The following is an 18,484-nucleotide window of genomic DNA, read 5'->3' on the forward strand; positions in this document are numbered from 1 at the left end:
GAGATTGAGGAAAGGTAAGTTCGGCATGACAGTGCCGCTTTAAGGCTGAGAAGCAAGGGAATTTACAAATTATATATACAGTTGCAAGAAAAAGTATGTGAACCCTTTGGAATGATATGTATTTCTGCACAAATTGGTCATAAAATGTGATCTGATCATCATCTAAGTCACAACAATAGACAATCACAGTCTGCTTAAACTAATAACACACAAAGAATGAAATGTTGCCATGTTTTTATTGAACACACCATGTAAACATTCACAGTGCAGGTGGAAAAAGTATGTGAACCCTTGGATTTAATAACTGGTTGAATCCCTTGGGGAGCAATAACTTCAACCAAACGTTTCCTGTAGTTGCAGATCAGACATGCACAACGGTCAGGAGTAATTCTTGACCATTCCTCTTTACAGAATTGTTTCAGTTCAGCAATATTCTTGGGATGTCTGGTGTGAATCGCTTTCTTGAGGTCATGCCACAGCATCTCAATCGGGTTGAGGTCAGGACTCTGACTGGGTCACTTCAGAAGGCGTATTTTCTTCTGTTTAAGCCATTCTGTTGTTGATTTACTTCTATGCTTTTGGTCATTGTCCTGTTGCAACACCCATCTTCTGTTGAGCTTCAGCTGGTAGACAGATGGCCTTAAGTTCTCCTGCAAAATGTCTTGATAAAATTGGAAACTCATTTTTCCTTCGATGATAGCAATACGTCCAGGCCCTGACGCAGCAAAGCAGCCCCAAACCATGATGCCCCCACCACCATACTTCACAGTTGGGATGAGGTTTTGATGTTGGTGTTTCTTCCAAACAACTCAACTTTGGTTTCCTCTGTCCACAGAATATTTTGCCAGTACTGCTGTGGAACATCCAAGTGCTCTTGTGCAAACTGTAAACGTGCAGCAATGTTTTGTTTGGACAGCAGTGGCTTCCTCTGTGGTATCCTCCCCTGAAATCCATTCTTGTTTAGTGTTTTACGTATTGTAGATTCGGTAACAGGGATGTTAGAATTTGCCAGTGACTTTTGTAAGTCTTTAGCTGACACTCTAGGATTCTTCTTCACAACATTGAGCAGTCTGCGCTGTGCTCTTGCAGTCATCTTTACAGGACGGCCACTCCTAGGGAGAGTAGCAGCAGTGCTGAACTATCTCCATTTATAGACAATTTGTGTTGATGAACAGCAACTTTTATAACCCTTTCGAGCTTTATGCAAGTCAACAATTCTTAATCGTCTTAAGTCTTCTGAGAGCTCTTTTGTGCGAGGCATCATTCACATCAGGCAACGCTTCTTGTGAAAAGCAAACCCAGAACTGGTGTGTGTTTTTTATAGGGCAGGGCAGCTGCAACCAACACCTCCAATCTCATCTCATTGACTGGACTCTAGTTGGCTGACATCTCACTCCAATTAGTTCTTGGAGATGTCATTAGTCTAGGGGTTCACATACTTTTTCCACCTGCACTGTGAATGTTTACATGGTGTGTTCAATAAAAACATGGCAACATTTCATTCTTTGTGTGTTATTAGTTTAAGCAGACTGTGATTGTCTATTGTTGTGACTTAGATGATGATCAGATCACATTTTATGACCAATTTGTGCAGAAGTACATATCATTCCAAAGGGATCACATACTTTTTCTTGCAACTGTATTAGAAGAAGAAAGTACAGCGAAAGTACAGCAAAACAAACACTTCACAAAAGTGCCAAGAATGCCTCAGTCACATACTAATGTAAAGTTGGAAAAGGCTCAGTTACTAAGGGTCTATCCCACCTTAAACATATATATTCCACCAAAATGTAACATTTACAATTTAGAAAATTATGCGATTAAGATGAAATGTCAAAGAAAGAAAACATGAAAAAAAAGATATCTGTGAAAACAAAACAATGAGATGTAAGGAAACATTTTTTTTGAAAATCAGAAAGATTTCTGTTATTTAGTTTTTTTGTTTTTTTTCCCCCCAGCAATCAGTTCACATTATGAGAACAGGGCAGTGCAATTATGGAAATTAAGTACAGATTTCAGTTGAATAAACTCATCAGATAAAATCACAGCCTATCTAGATTGGTCGCCTGGCTCCCAGTCAGTGCATTTGCATACACATTTAGCTTAATGAGAAGTAAACAACAGAAAAGCAGCATGTATTAACCCAAAGGGGGTCTGCACTGTCATATAAGAAATATTACGCTTATATTGGCAGTAATTTTTGTTTCTATCCGCTAATAAATAGAGGGAACAAGAGCCTTGGAAAATGGATGGCGAGCAGAGCGCTTGATGTCCTTGGTCATAACTCTAGCAGCCAAGTATATTTCATCACGGCCAGGGCACAGTCATTTCTCAGCTTTATTTACTTTCCCTTGCCCGTAAGCAAAATGCGACATAATCTAGTTACCCAGCTTGATGGTGTGTGGGGCTGCGAATGGTACGGAAAATCTTTCTGACCAGTGGCCTGTAACCTGCTCAATACTTGCCTAAATTGCAAGCCATTAATATTCTGTGTCTAAAAGGTCTGATTTATGGGATAGCTAAATAAAAAAAATTAAAATCAGAAATATCATACATGCACACACACTTGATCAATCATAGCTTGTAAACAATGTTGCTTACTTATCAAATCGCTAGCTCAGTTACAATAGAGCAAATAGAGCATACTAACCTCTCGCAAAATTAAATCCATGAATATCTCAGTCCGTTAATAAAATGTTAAATTAGTACTAGTTTGGCAGAGAGGGGATGGGAGGAAATTGTGGTGAAAAATACGATCTAGGAGGATTTAAAAAAAAAAAAAAATGTGTTTATGTTTTGGAACAGGACAGGAAAAAGGCCCAAAGGCATTCGAGATTATTTGCATTATTTAATAAGTACACATTTATATCAATTAATTAATATACTAAATAGAAGCTGAGAAGGGCTGGCAAGGAAGCTGTACTTTTGTTGAGGTGGAGATATTTGTTTTATCAGTTTGGCAAATTTGGGTTAAACCCAGAAATGGACAAAAATATTCTCTGGCTTCTACTGTACAACTACAACTCCCATAATGCTTTGTCAGTTTGTTTTTTGGCCACTCATTGTAAAAGCTGCGCAGTATAAATATTGGGAGCCAGGAGCTTCGCTGTTTGTCATCTTTACAGATTCTTCTAATACAGTTTATTGAACAGTTTTTAGAGACTGCAGCATCATCTCCGCTTAATTATACAGCTTAAAGTAGCTTTGATTACAGAGTAATCAATTAATTATCACATTTGCCAGAGTGAATATAAAGTATAATCATTCAGCCAACGAACACATTTTCCATTATTTAGTAGTTTTGTATAATTTAAGATGAGCTTGTTAGCTGGAGAGAGAAAAAAAAGAAAGATTAACGCATGTGGTCTCTGTGCCAGTCGGAAAGGAAATATTTACACCAGGAGCAGCTACAAAATTTCAAAGCCTTAGGACTGGTACATCACCAGGTCATTAGTAGTTGAACCTTTTCACCCCTTATGGACTGAGCCAAATGTACACGTGATCAAAACAAAACGTAAACAAAACCTTGAATTTTCGCTATATGTCTGTTCAGGCGTAATTCATCTCTTTCATATTATGTGCACCCACACTTATTATATATTATTTTATTCAGGGGAAACAGGGCTTATCAAATATTTAGGTATGAACCATAATTTAATATGAATAAAATATTTTAAAAATGGGAGAAAATAAGAATTTTGTAAAAAAAAAAAAAAAAATTAGTTCTACGTATGGGCATAGGAACCCTAAAAATCTGTGGGGGGGGGGGGGGGGGGAGAATAGCATTTTTACTCGCCGGGTATATTCTTATTCCGTAAACTAGGAGTTGTTTATCCCATTGTACAGTGCTACGGAATTTGCTGGCGCTATATAAATTATAAAATAATAACATTAAAGGGTCACTACAGGGAAGGGGTTTTACTTACCCTAATACAGTGACACACTCCTGATGAGGGTGCGAGCAGGGAGCAATAAAACGCTTCTATTCAGAAGCGTCATTGCTCCCTGGTGCGCATGCGCAGCTTTGCCGCACATGCGCAGATATTTCATAGGGCAGCATTCATGTCTCGACTAGGAAGCACCTCTAGTGGCCATCTGAGTGTCCACTAGAGGTATTCCTCAGCAGTAATGTAAATACTGCCTTTTTACGAAATGGCAGTGCTTACATTAAAAAGCCTGCAAAGACATGCTATAGACACCAGAACTATCACGTATAGCTGTTGTGGTTCTGGTGACTATAGTGTCCCTTGAATATAGAGGGGGGAAAAAGAATCATCACAAATGTAAGAAATAAAATGTCTGTATCATTATTCTAAAAATTATTTAAAAAAAAAATTAAATATGCGCATTCCTAGCTTAATTTTTTGCACGACGTATGACACAAACATTTTGGTCTCTAGCCAGCAAATGCCCAATACCGATGACTTGCATTATGGGAATACAGATTGCGTCAGCCATCTTGGATTAGGGCAATTGCCAGTAAGTACCTAAAATAGAGGGGAAATTACTGTAAACATTCAGAACCATGCAGGTTCTCTAGACAGGGGTAAGTGCTGTTTTAAGCAAGTTTAAATCTGTTTGACTGTTTTCTTGGTTACAGAATTTGACAGTGCCCTTTTGTACTTTTATACTTCGCCACATGTAATATTTAAGTGTTCTTGCATAGCAAGACCACTTAATGTTATCTCACATATATATTCTTATTATTATTATTATAGCCAAATTTGCCACCCTAACTCCTCCCACAGTTTTTTTTTTACGCAAGCCTATGGATCACACATGGACGCAGACCTGTCCGAATTTATACGCCTGCTGATGCAGGTTGTCATCCAGCTGTAGTTTTCACTGCGGTTTCAAGAACCATGAAAAGAGTGCTTAAAGATCTAAATGCTACTGTGTATAGAGATATTAAAGCGGCACGGTCATGCCGAACTTACCTTTCGATTCCTCTTCTCTCCCTTTATTAGGATCTGTTCTTCGTTTCTTTCTATGTGCTCTAGTTTTCTTTAAAACATAAGACAAACTAGGGACTATTTGTCTTATGGAGGTTTCCTACACCTGACCATCTCTGACCAGCGGAGGATCAAAGTGTGCTTCATTTCCGGTGGTCAGAGGAATTTCCCCACAATTCCTAGCTTTCCTCCCTGTTCCCGCGATACTTCCTGTCACTTTTCCTGAATGTCCTGTCACTTAGACAGAACGCCGGTAAACTACCGAATTGTGTCCTAACAGAATGAGAACAGTTTGTTCATTCATGTTAGGACGCAAATCGGGACTTTGTTCGTATCGGAATTTCATTCGAATGATGATGACTTTTCTGGGTGGAGTATTGTATACTCTGCTGTCCCCCTATCAGGAACAGTTCGACAGATGGTGGAAGTTTCTCTTCCAGTTTCTTCATTTTCGCTTGGTAACAGCAAGAAAGTAGATGCAACTACTAGGACTTGCCAGATGGGCTCAATGGCATCTCAGGATTCCTCAAAGGTCCTTCCTATCTCAGTTCAACAAGAGAAAGATGAATTGGAGCCAGCCACTGACAATGTCACCATCAGTGGAGTTACACCTTACCTGGTAGCTAAAGGAGAGAGAATATATCTCTGGGTTTCCTATGAACAGAACTTCATTGGGCAATTGTAAGCTTAGGTTACAGTTTTCAAAGATTGGATACACATCGTCTGGACCATGTTACACAAGGTCTGTGGATAAGGGAAGGAACAATATTTCCATCCTATGTTATGGAAGGTGTCATTTTCAGGGCTCTTCTTCACTTCGGAAAATTGCTGAAGAACAAGTGGGTGCGAATTTGCTCATCTATTAATGCAAATGTATCCTATATCAATCGTCGAGGTGGGTCTTACAGCCACTTATTGATGAAGCAATTACAGCCCATGATGAGCAGGACACAGGAGAATAACCAGGGGCTCAGAATACAATGGCTGGTTACCTGACCCAAGTAACAGTAGTCAAGGTGGAATGGCAACTTTGTCCCGGCATATCCTCAGGGTTGGCTCAGACTTGGCTGATACCCTATGTAGATCTGATGGCCACTTCTCGGAACTACCAGGTCCACAAGTTTTTTTCTCGTTTTCAGGACAAGAATGCTCAAGGTCAGGATATTCTGACTCAAATTTGGATTCTCGGTCTGATGTACATATTTTTCCTGTCTGTCTACATAAACCTCTAGCAGGAGCTTCCATGGTGTCAGCACAGAAAGTGCTGTTGCTGGTGGCTGGTACCTCAGCAAGGTGAATGTGTGAACTCCAGGCTTGATCCTGTGTACCCCCATTCACTGAATTTCAACAGTATATGTTGTCTTGCATTTAGCACCAGAGATCCTGCCTAAACTGTAAGCTTTTCAATGCCTTTCTCTACCTGTAGAGATTTTAGGGCACTCTCCACTAGTGCAGTTGCAGCATCGTGGGCTTCCATGGCAATGGTCTCTGCTGAAACTTTGTAAAGTTGGCATTTTGACCTCTTTGAACTCGTTTGTCCTGCATTACTTATTGGACATTGAAGCAATTAATGAGGCGCAATTTGGACGCCAGGTCCATAATGCAGGGATACTCCTTTTAAATGTTTTATTTTAATTCCTGTCCCATCGGCTGTAAGGGGAGGAGCTAACCCATATGTATATGCTGCCATGAATAATAGCCAGGAAAAGAAAATTACTGTAAGTATGAATACATTTATCTCTATATTCAGTTCAAAATAAAACATTTTTAATTAGTATATCTTTTTTACATTTTTTTAAATTTGTTTTTATTTCTCAGATAGACAATGTACGGAGAAACAAGGATTTATGCCAAGGAACTCAGGGAATTATTTTTTTAAATAAATCATTTCTTCTAAATATGAAAGAAGTCTGTTTAAATATAGAAACGTATTGATAGCAGCTCTATAAGGAATATAAGCCTGAGGCATTTACAAGCACACACAAAGGTTGTAAGATGAACAATACAGTGGCATTTTGAAAGCTTATGGTTTGATATTCTATTTAAATCCTCGCTCTTTGTATTTCAGAGCGGCAATGAAACATGCAGAGGTGTGCAGAGGACTAACCCTCTGTGAACACAATACGTGTACTTAAAATATCTATACTACCTAAAATCTTGGACAAATTGTGCTACTATTACAATACACCAAACTCTCTGACCCAACCTCTGGCTGTTACAATAGTCATAATGGCAATGACCAAGGTGAACTTGTGGCGGTTATTTTATTAATATAACTTGTGTGGCGAAATGTGTGGCGAAAGTAACCTGTTTTTTGGAGGGGCCTGTTTGCCAGCCTCCTGCCCTGCGACTATGGCCCTGGGATGTATTGCCCTTTTAAGAATTGTATTTGGGCATAATGGATTTTTAGTGTATACAAACAAGTGCACACAAATGCAATAAGGTGAAAACAGGCTCTACACTTAAGTGAAGGATTCCCTTAACCTTCACAGTACAATACGTACAAAGGCAAAGGAGAAATGAGATACGGCTGTATACAATCTAAAACAGGAACAGAAAAAGATACATAGTGTAATACAGTAAAACACAAAAATGATGCGCCAAGATAATATTGCACTCACGAGATTAAAGTGAATAATGCGCCTGAACAGGTGCCTGCCCCAATACGTTTGGGCGGCTGGGTGTCTCCACTTTCCACTGGAACTCCAAGCGGACCAAGAAATGGACTGAGACTTCAGTAGAGGTAAGTAAAATAAATATGCAGATTTATTGTAGAAAAAAGGCTACAAATAATAGCCGTATTCAATAAAAGTATAAATAAAAGAGAGGTCCCTCCCTTTGGACCTCTCTTTTATTTATACTTTTATTGAATACGGCTATTATTTGTAGCCTTTTTTCTACAATAAATCTGCATATTTATTTTACTTACCTCTACTGAAGTCTCAGTCCATTTCTTGGTCCGCTTGGAGTTCCAGTGGAAAGTGGAGACACCCAGCCGCCCAAACGTATTGGGGCAGGCACCTGTTCAGGCGCATTATTCACTTTAATCTCGTGAGTGCAATATTATCTTGGCGCATCATTTTTGTGTTTTACTGTATTACACTATGTATCTTTTTCTGTTCCTGTTTTAGATTGTATACAGCCGTATCTCATTTCTCCTTTGCCTTTGTATATGTTGTAAAAGGTCGGGACTGGGCCACGACCTTGAGAGGCTGTTCTTGATTTTATCAGATAAGTATAAGTATATTTAGATACCATTGTTATTCACTCTAAGGTATCATACACATATATATACTGTTTATATTTCTACAGTACAATACGTGATGAGAACAAAATATAAGTGGAGCTCTGAAATACCTGAACAGATGAGTATTGTTGATTAAAGCGCTATTACAATAATCTGCAAATAATAAACAATCAAATCATAGTGTAGATAGTTATTATAACCAAAGGTGAATGAAATAATCCAAATTGGCAACTCACAAATATAGAGCCAGAAGACCACATGGCTCTAGTGAAAACCGCCTTGGGATCTTTTAAGGGAGATCCACTGCCCTCTTTCTGTCTCCTTCTGGTCTCCTCCACATCCAATTTGCATATATAGATGAACAGGATAACTCCAAAGATGAGTGAGACGAAATTTATTAAATAAAATAAACAAGAATATAAAAATACTTTTTAAAAATCAATTGATAAGAATAAAAAGTCTTCAAATAAGTCCAAAACGCGTTTCGCCATTGATTGGCTTCCTCAGTTGGTATGTTTCTCATGCTGCGTCCTTTTCCTCTTTTATGTGGTCTTGATGATCAAATTGGCGACATCTGTGAAAAAGGAAGTTGGTTTCTTGGAACGCACGTGAAGCTGGTTGGAACGCACGTTCGTGCGTCTTATTCTTCGTGGAACGCAACATATGCGTTCCACCTCCGAAGTTCGTACTGATAAATCCTATTAGGCATTCTAATCTTACCCTAATAGTCCATTGACCCTCACAATAAACAGGGGGATAAAAAATAGGTAAAAACATAATTAGGCACATAACTTAATATTCAATTCATCACACTATAAGATATTTTGATTCTCATGTTAAAAACAATATAATTGTTTATAAAAATAGAGGTAAAAAATGTTTTAGATATATTCTATTGCATACTCAAAGATTGTGGAAAGAGTTAGGAATATATTTTATCAACAAATAGAACTAGTCTGCCACTAGCTAGTATAAATGTAGGGATATCTCACTTCCCCATAAAGTACAGATAACACAAGTATGAAGTGAGGGTGAAACTGGAGGGGGAGCTGTAAAAATATATAAAATTATCCCAGATGTGAGCATAATAAAAATCTATAAAGTTAATATTACATAAAAATCACATAGTAGAGTCAGAGAGTGTGGAATTATGATAAAAAATGGCATAACTCAAAATCCAAATTTAATCCATGAGGGACCAAGGTATTAAAGTTAAAAATAAAGGTAATTTCTTCAATCCCAATTTTTTTTGTGAAATCTCCACCCCATCCAATTTCTTTTAACCAATTTTAGTGCACAAAATGTGAGATCTTGTGGATTTTGATTGTGATAATGTTTAGAATGCTGGAGACACTGTGTGTTTCTACTCCTTTTTTAATGTTTCTCACATGTTCAGAAATTCTGACATGTAAACACCTAATTGTTGTCCCTATTTACATCTTGTTGCATGAGCATTTTAGAAGATAAATAATGTTCTTAGAAAAGCATGTGAGTTGATCTTTTATCACAAAATCTTTTTTTGTGATTTCATTAGTATTCTTAATATTCCTTTTTTTACTATTTGTTTCCCTACATGCCAAACACGTTCCACACCCATAGAAATCTTTACTTCCTACAAGAAAATTACCATTTCCATTAGAGGGATTCTTTAAGCTACTATTTACCAGAAGATTTTTCATATTCTTGCACCCCCTATGTACTATTTGAGGTCTTGCTGGTAGCACTTCTTTCAAGATCGGATCGTCTTGCAACAAATGCCAATATTTATTAATGGCACACCGTACCTTTACTGTTTTTAGCAGAGAAATTGCAAATAAAGGGAATATTGAATTTATTATCTTCTCTACTTGATTTTTTCTTTTTATAAGTGAGTAGGTTCTTTCTTTCAAGTATTTTTGTTTCTTCTATGCTTTTTTGAAGATCGTTCTCCTTATATCCTTTCTCCAAAAACTGTTCTTTAATTATCTGTGTTTGTCTTAAAACATCTTTTTCTTGTGTGCAGTTTCTTTTTAACCTCATACATTGGCTCTTAGGTGCGTTTGTAAGCCACGGAGTATGATGGCAACTAGTTAAATCTAAAACTCCGTTATAATCCACCTCTTTAAAATACTTCTTGGTGTGAATCTCCCCATTTTCTATAAAAATAGTCAAATCTAAAAAATTAATTGCTTTTTTACTCTGAGTGGAGGTAAGGTTGATTCCCCAATCATTACAATTTAAAAAGCTTAAAAAGTCTCCAAGATCTAATTCGTCTCCTTTCCAGATAAAAAAATATGTCATCGATGTAACGTCTCACTCATCTTTGGAGTTATCCTGTTCATCTCTATATGCAAATTGGATGTGGAGGAGACCAGAAGGAGACAGAAAGAGGGCAGTAGATCCCAAGGCGGTTTTCACTAGAGCCAGGTGGTCTTCTGGCTCTATATTTGTGAGTTGCCAATTTGGATTATTTCATTCACCTTTGATTATAATAACTATCTACACTATGATTTAAATGTTTATTATTTGCAGATTATTGTAATAGCGCTTTAATCAACAATACTCATCTGCTCAGGTATTTCAGAGCTCCACTTATATTTTGTTCTCATAATGGATTTTTATAATGCTGTTTCTGGACCTTTAATTACTATGGAGCAGTGTTGCAACTTTAAATTGGCACTTCGGATACAGCCGAAGTGCCGAAGTAGTCGAAGTGGCGGCGGCCATCTTTGTTCATTCGAACGAGGTCAGCGGTATGTGTAGCCAAATCCATGGAACTAAAATCGGCTACACATTTCAACGAACACCGCTGACCCTTACCTTCTCCTGCACCAAGTTTGTTCGAATGGGACTTAGTAATTTTTTCAGTGTGAAATTTACCGACCGCACAGCCCAAATCTATGGAACAGTTTTGGGCAGGAAAATGTGCTTGCGGTCGGTCATAAAGGACTTCCAGCTAACTCTTTAACCCCTGGATGGAATTGGTTGAATTTTGGATATGTTTGTAAGTAAACTGTGCCGAGTTCGAATATGTAATTTTTATGAAGATTGAATGTATAGTTTTAGAGTTATGAAAGTTGGGTAAAAAGTATGTTTTAAACTGTACGGATAATTGTGTTACCACTCTCCAGGCTAAGGGGAGGAGATGTGTGGGTTGTAACCATTGTGTGATTGGCTAATGTATAATTGTCTGTGGGCGTCTCCCTTGCATGGGAGAATTGCATAAAAGCAGAGTGTGTCATTAAACCAGAGTTCTTCTTCACCCTCAATCTAGAGTCTTGTCTCTTATTGGGAGAATTGCTATATCACTACAAGGGATTGCTATGCTCTGCATGCTCCCTTGGATAAACACTTCTAAGCTATTTTAAGAGCTTGTTCCTGTCTTGCTCTCGGACAGAGTCTACGGTGGTTATAGTGTCGGCTGAAGTGCTTGGAGCCCTCAGGAAGCGGTAGGAGCATCAAATACCGGAGGTACCCAGTCGGTGTGCCAGGTGATCTGTTACACTTTGTAAGGCGCAAATAGCACTGGCCATAAAATCCTAGCAGTATTATAAATGTTCTCCTATTTATTCCCACACCGCTGGCAGACAGCGTGAGCTTCAGATGCCAGGGAGACTTACAACAGTTTTCCTTATTCATACATGATCTACCTAAGGATGCAACGCCTTAACCGTGCATGCACAACACTATCACAAGGCTGAGCGAATGTGCTTGTTGTAAATGTGTTTGTTGTAAATTATCACAAAATATAACCATACTGGATGTAGTATATGCAACTTACTGCACCATAAATCCATCTCAGTAAACACAGCTCTAATTCAGGTTGTCCCTTAATGTGATTACTCAACAGAGCACCGTGATGTGCTAAAAGGGCTTCGGTGAGAGAGAAAGATGTGCTTTAATAATGAAATGGAACCATAACAATATACTTAATAGTAGATGTAATCACAACCAGCAGCGATGTATCTCCCAACTTGTAACCAGGAGACAGGTCAGATTATTATCCCTATGGTTTCTAAGCATGAGAGTGTGTCATGCAAGTGCTAAGCTTCATGAAAATGGCATGTGATGGTGAAACCGACTTATTGGTTCCGGCCATACATTTAATTAGCACTTACTGTGTGAAAGCATACAGCTCTCCCTGCTAAAACCATCATTAAATAGTGGCATATATGTCATATACAGGTCTGTCCTTACTGTCATGGATTTAATTAAAGGGCCATCCTCTTGGTATACAAAGGTAAAGTGTCTATTCTAGTGATGGAAAGAAGGTGCAGAAAGGAATGCTGTGTTAATACAGTATGGAGACAATGTATTAGTGGATATCAGATTCCCTTCTTGCCAAGTAAATACGTTATTTTCCATGACCTTGTATAAATATCAAAGCATTTCAAATATTCTGAGTGTTTCTTTAAATACATTGTAGGCTGGAGAAAACCCTCATTTTTAAATGCATTATTAAGAATTGTCAAATGATGATTTAAAACGACATACATTTGAAGCTTGTGGAGAAGACTACCAAAATGCTTTGTTTCTGCATGTTCCACAATAATTTGCCAATTCTTTTTACTCTGTGTTTCTAGTAGTGCTGGCGTTCCTGGCGCAAGCTAAATAACTGCTAAAAATAATAAAACATAAAGGGTAACGCAATAAACACGTTCTCAGTTTGCTTTATCTTTCCGAGGTCTGCAGGGACCAACGTACTTCAGCCGGCCACAGTAAGCTGCGAATAATGAATCAGAAATGTCACAGGCTTTCTGATTTTAGCCTCCCACCATGCCAATTTGAATTTAAATAACAGAAAGTCACCTGTCTGTAAAGGATCTCCCAGAATGCGGCAGAAGCTCAGTATTAACCTGCTCATTACAGAATTCACAAAGGGCTTTGACTGAAAGTCCCAGCAAGTAGAAATGGAGCACTTCTATATATTAAATAAATATCACATCACCAGAGACATATCTACTGAAGATAGCGTCTAAAGCAAACACTGAAAGTGTGCCCCTCATGGCGCCCGTCCAAACATCTGTCACCCATCTTTTAGATACCTCTACCAAACAATAAGCTCAAAACCCTATTCAAGCTGTATGTAATGTATGGTGTGTGCTGGCTCTATGTAATGTATGGTGTGTGCTGGCTCTATGTAATGTATGGTGTGTGCTGGCTCTATGTAATGTATGGTGTGTGCTGGCTCTATGTAATGTATGGTGAGTGCTGGCTCTATGTAATGTATGGTGTGTGCTGGCTCAATGTAATGTATGGTGTGTGCTGGCTCTATGTAATGTATGGTGTGTGCTGGCTCTATGTAATGTATGGTGTGTGCTGGCTGTATGTAATGTATGGTGAGTGCTGGTTCTATGTAATGTATGGTGTGTGCTGGCTCTATGTAATGTATGGTGAGTGCTGGCTCTATGTAATGTATGGTGTGTGCTGGCTCTATGTAATGTATGGTGAATGCTGGCTCTATGTAATGTATGGTGTGTGCTGGCTCTATGTAATGTATGGTGAGTGCTGGCTGTATGTAATGTATGGTGAGTGCTGGTTCTATGTAATGTATGGTGTGTGCTGGCTGTATGTAATGTATGGTGAGTGCTGGCTGTATGTAATGTATGGTGAGTGCTGGTTCTATGTAATGTATGGTGTGTGCTGGCTGGCTGTATGTAATGTATGGTGTGTGCTGGCTCTATGTAATGTATGGTGAGTGCTGGCTGTATGTAATGTATGGTGTGTGCTGGCTCTATGTAATGTATGGTGTGTGCTGGCTCTATGTAATGTATGGTGTGTGCTGGCTCAATGTAATGTATGGTGTGTGCTGGCTGTATGTAATGTATGGTGAGTGCTGGCTGTATGTAATGTATGGTGTGTGCTGGCTCTATGTAATGTATGGTGTGTGCTGGTTCTATGTAATGTATGGTGTGTGCTGGCTCAATGTAATGTATGGTGTGTGCTGGTTCTATGTAATGTATGGTGTGTGCTGGCTCTATGTAATGTATGGTGTGTGCTGGCTCAATGTAATGTATGGTGTGTGCTGGCTCTATGTAATGTATGGTGTGTGCTGGCTGGCTCTATGTAATGTATGGTGTGTGCTGGCTCAATGTAATGTATGGTGTGTGCTGGCTCTATGTAATGTATGGTGTGTGCTGGCTGTATGTAATGTATGGTGTGTGCTGGCTCTATGTAATGTATGGTGTGTGCTGGCTCTATGTAATGTATGGTGTGTGCTGGCTCTATGTAATGTATGGTGTGTGCTGGCTGGCTCTATGTAATGTATGGTGTGTGCTGGCTCTATGTAATGTATGGTGTGTGCTGGCTCTATGTAATGTATGGTGTGTGCTGGCTCTATGTAATGTATGGTGTGTGCTGGCTCTATGTAATGTATGGTGTGTGCTGGCTCTATGTAATGTATGGTGTGTGCTGGCTCTATGTAATGTATGGTGTGTGCTGGCTCTATGTAATGTATGGTGTGTGCTGGCTCTATGTAATGTATGGTGTGTGCTGGCTCTATGTAATGTATGGTGTGTGCTGGCTCTATGTAATGTATGGTGTGTGCTGGCTCTATGTAATGTATGGTGAGTGCTGGTTCTATGTAATGTATGGTGAGTGCTGGTTCTATGTAATGTATGGTGAGTGCTGGTTCTATGTAATGTATGGTGAGTGCTGGTTCTATGTAATGTATGGTGAGTGCTGGTTCTATGTAATGTATGGTGAGTGCTGGTTCTATGTAATGTATGGTGAGTGCTGGTTCTATGTAATGTATGGTGAGTGCTGGTTCTATGTAATGTATGGTGAGTGCTGGTTCTATGTAATGTATGGTGAGTGCTGGTTCTATGTAATGTATGGTGAGTGCTGGTTCTATGTAATGTATGGCGAGTGCTGGTTCTATGTAATGTATGGTGTGTGCTGGCTCTATGTAATGTATGGTGAGTGCTGGTTCTATGTAATGTATGGTGAGTGCTGGTTCTATGTAATGTATGGTGTGTGCTGGCTCTATGTAATGTATGGTGTGTGCTGGCTCTATGTAATGTATGGTGTGTGCTGGTTCTATGTAATGTATGGTGTGTGCTGGCTCTATGTAATGTATGGTGTGTGCTGGCTGTATTCATATTCCCCGGTGGTCCAGTAGGGGTTAACTCTGCCTTGTGGTCTATCGGGGGTCCTGAGTCCCTGATGGTCCAGCGGGGAAGTGTGAGGTTTGCATCACTGGCAGATGGTGACCTCAGCAATTGCTCCCTCACAGTCCAACTCTCTCTCTCAGAGCTTCAAAACTGCAAGGGAGTGCGGATCCACCATCAGGGGGTCATTTATAAAAGGGCGCGGGGAGATCTTTTGATCTTCCTGCTGGTTCAAGTGGGTCCTGATTAGAGCCGGAACCGCTTGCAAAGTAGAGAGCAACGAGTGCCGCTAGCAAATTAGAGAACCAGAAAAGCCGCAGGCAAAGAAGAGAGTAAGGAGAGCCGCTGGCAAAGTAGAGAGCTAGGAGTGTTGCTATCAAAGTAGAGAGCAAGGAGAGCTGCCAGCAAAGTAGAGAGCAAGGAGAGCCGCTAGCAAAGTAGGGAGCAAGGAGAGCTGCTAGCAAAGTAGGGAGCAAGGAGAGCCGCTAGCAAAGTAGAGAGCAAGGAAAGCCGCTAGCAAAGTAGAGAGCCGGGAGAGCTGCTAGCAAAGTAGGGAGCAAGGAGAGCTGCTAGCAAAGTAGGGAGCAAGGAGAGCCACTAGCAAAGTAGGGAGCAAGGAGAGCCGCTAGCAAAGTAGGGAGCAAGGAGAGCCACTAGCAAAGTAGGGAGCAAGGAGAGCCACTAGCAAAGTAGGGAGCAAGGAGAGCCACTAGCAAAGTAGAGAGCAAGGAGAGCCGCTAGCAAAGTAGGGAGCAAGGAGAGCTGCTAGCAAAGTAGGGAGCAAGGAGAGCCGCTAGCAAAGTAGAGAGCAAGGAAAGCCGCTAGCAAAGTAGAGAGCCAGGAGAGCTGCTAGCAAAGTAGGGAGCAAGGAGAGCTGCTAGCAAAGTAGGGAGCAAGGAGAGCCCCTAGCAAAGTAGAGAGCAAGGAAAGCCACTAGCAAAGTAGAGAGCCGGGAGAGCTGCTAGCAAAGTAGGGGGCAAGGAGAGCTGCTAGCAAAGTAGGGAGCAAGGAGAGCTGCTAGCAAAGTAGGGAGCAAGGAGAGCTGCTAGCAAAGTAGGGAGCAAGGAGAGCTGCTAGCAAAGTAGGGAGCAAGGAGAGCCACTAGCAAAGTAGAGAGCAAGGAGAGCCGCTAGCAAAGTAGGGAGCAAGGAGAGCCACTAGCAAAGTAGAGAGCAAGGAGAGCCGCTAGCAAAGTAGGGAGCAAGGAGAGCCGCTAGCAAAGTAGGGAGCAAGGAGAGCTGCTAGCAAAGTAGGGAGCAAGGAGAGCCGCTAGCAAAGTAGGGAGCAAGGAGAGCCGCTAGCAAAGTAGAGAGCCAGGAAAGCCGCTAGCAAAGTAGAGAGCCAGGAGAGCTGCTAGCAAAGTAGGGAGCAAGGAGAGCTGCTAGCAAAGTAGGGAGCAAGGAGAGCTGCTAGCAAAGTAGGGAGCAAGGAGAGCTGCTAGCAAAGTAGGGAGCAAGGAGAGCTGCTAGCAAAGTAGGGAGCAAGGAGAGCTGCTAGCAAAGTAGGGAGCAAGGAGAGCTGCTAGCAAAGTAGGGAGCAAGGAGAGCTGCTAGCAAAGTAGGGAGCAAGGAGAGCTGCTAGCAATGTAGAAAGCAAGGAGAGCTGCTAGCAATGTAGAGAGCCAGGAGAGCAGCTATCAATGTAGAGAGCCAGGAGAGCTGCTATCAATGTAGAGAGCAAGGAGAGCTGCTATCAATGTAGAGAGCAAGGAGAGCTGCTATCAATGTAGAGAGCAAGGAGAGCTGCTATCAATGTAGAGAGCAAGGAGAGCTGCTATCAATGTAGAGAGCCAGGAGAGCGGCTATCAATGTAGAGAGCAAGGAGAGCTGCTATCAATGTAGAGAGCAAGGAGAGCTGCTATCAATGTAGAGAGCAAGGAGAGCTGCTATCAATGTAGAGAGCAAGGAGAGCTGCTATCAATGTAGAGAGCCAGGAGAGCGGCTATCAATCTAGAGAGCAATGAGAGCTGCTATTAAAAGTAGAGAGCAAGGGTTCCAGCACCGTATGAACCAGCCCAGCAGCCCCACTGAATCCTAGGGAAATAGAGAATCCACGCCTTGACTCCCAAAGGTAGGAAGGCTGTGTGGATTGAAATTGTAAAACATAATACATTGTGAGTGCACTAGTATCAGTATGTGTGTGTCTGTCAATGAATGTGTGTGTGTGTGTGTGTGTGTATGTGTATGTCTGTCAGCGTGTGTGTGTGTCACTGAGGGTGTGCATCCATCAGTGGATGTGCATGTGTGTCAGTCAGGGAGTGTGCATGTGTGTCAGTCAGGGAGTGTGCATGTGTGTCAGTCTGGGAGTGTGCATGTGTGTCAGTCTGGGAGTGTGCATGTGAGTCTGACTCCGATTGGGTGTGTCTGTCAGTGAGAGTGTTTATGTGTGTCAGTAAAAGTTTGTGTCTGCCAGTAACTGTGTATGTCTGTCCGCATGTGTGTGTGTGTATCTGTCAGTGTGTGTGTGTCGGGGGTGCCCGAGTTCGTCACGCTTAGGGCAGCATAAGACCAAAATACCAGCATGACTTATGAAGTACAAGCATGGCTATAGCACACGTGTAAAGGAAGAAAAACGTTCTTAAGCAGAACAAAGATGTACAGTAATTCCAAAGAACAAGGAGAACTGTGGGTTTTATGCCAAATATTGAGAACCCTGAGTCTCATGCAGAACAAGAAGATGTACAGGGTTTATGCAGAACTATTTACAATATAGACGTTTTTAAAGAAACAGAATTATGAAGAACACTGACGGTTAACTCCAGGTGTTAATCCTTTTTATTCACCGTCCTTTGATTCACTCTGTCCTTCTGAGACTTAACGGAAATACACTGTGTAAATCACTAATCTACACAACGATTAACAGAAATACAGAAACCATGAAAAGCAGCAATTTACAACCGTTAAGGAGACTTCAAGGTCTTGTTAAAGGCACTGGCTTCCTACGGAGACCTTATACTCCAGTCTAAATCGTCAGAAAGAAAAACATTTTTTTTAAAAATAAGAAGAGCCAAATTTTGTTGTGCTCCAACTTAAGCTTGTAAAACAAATTGCAACAAGCTAAAAAACCTAGCGACCTTTCCCAGCATCCTCAAGAAGGACTAACTCAAAGGCATCTGGAACTGAAAGTCATTACACCCTACTTTACACGAATGAAACGCAAAGTAATAAGTGCAATAGCTTCCCAAAACAGACAAGCTG

Source organism: Pelobates fuscus, chromosome 12 (genome assembly GCF_036172605.1).
Source record: "Pelobates fuscus isolate aPelFus1 chromosome 12, aPelFus1.pri, whole genome shotgun sequence".
Lineage (NCBI taxonomy): Eukaryota > Metazoa > Chordata > Amphibia > Anura > Pelobatidae > Pelobates > Pelobates fuscus.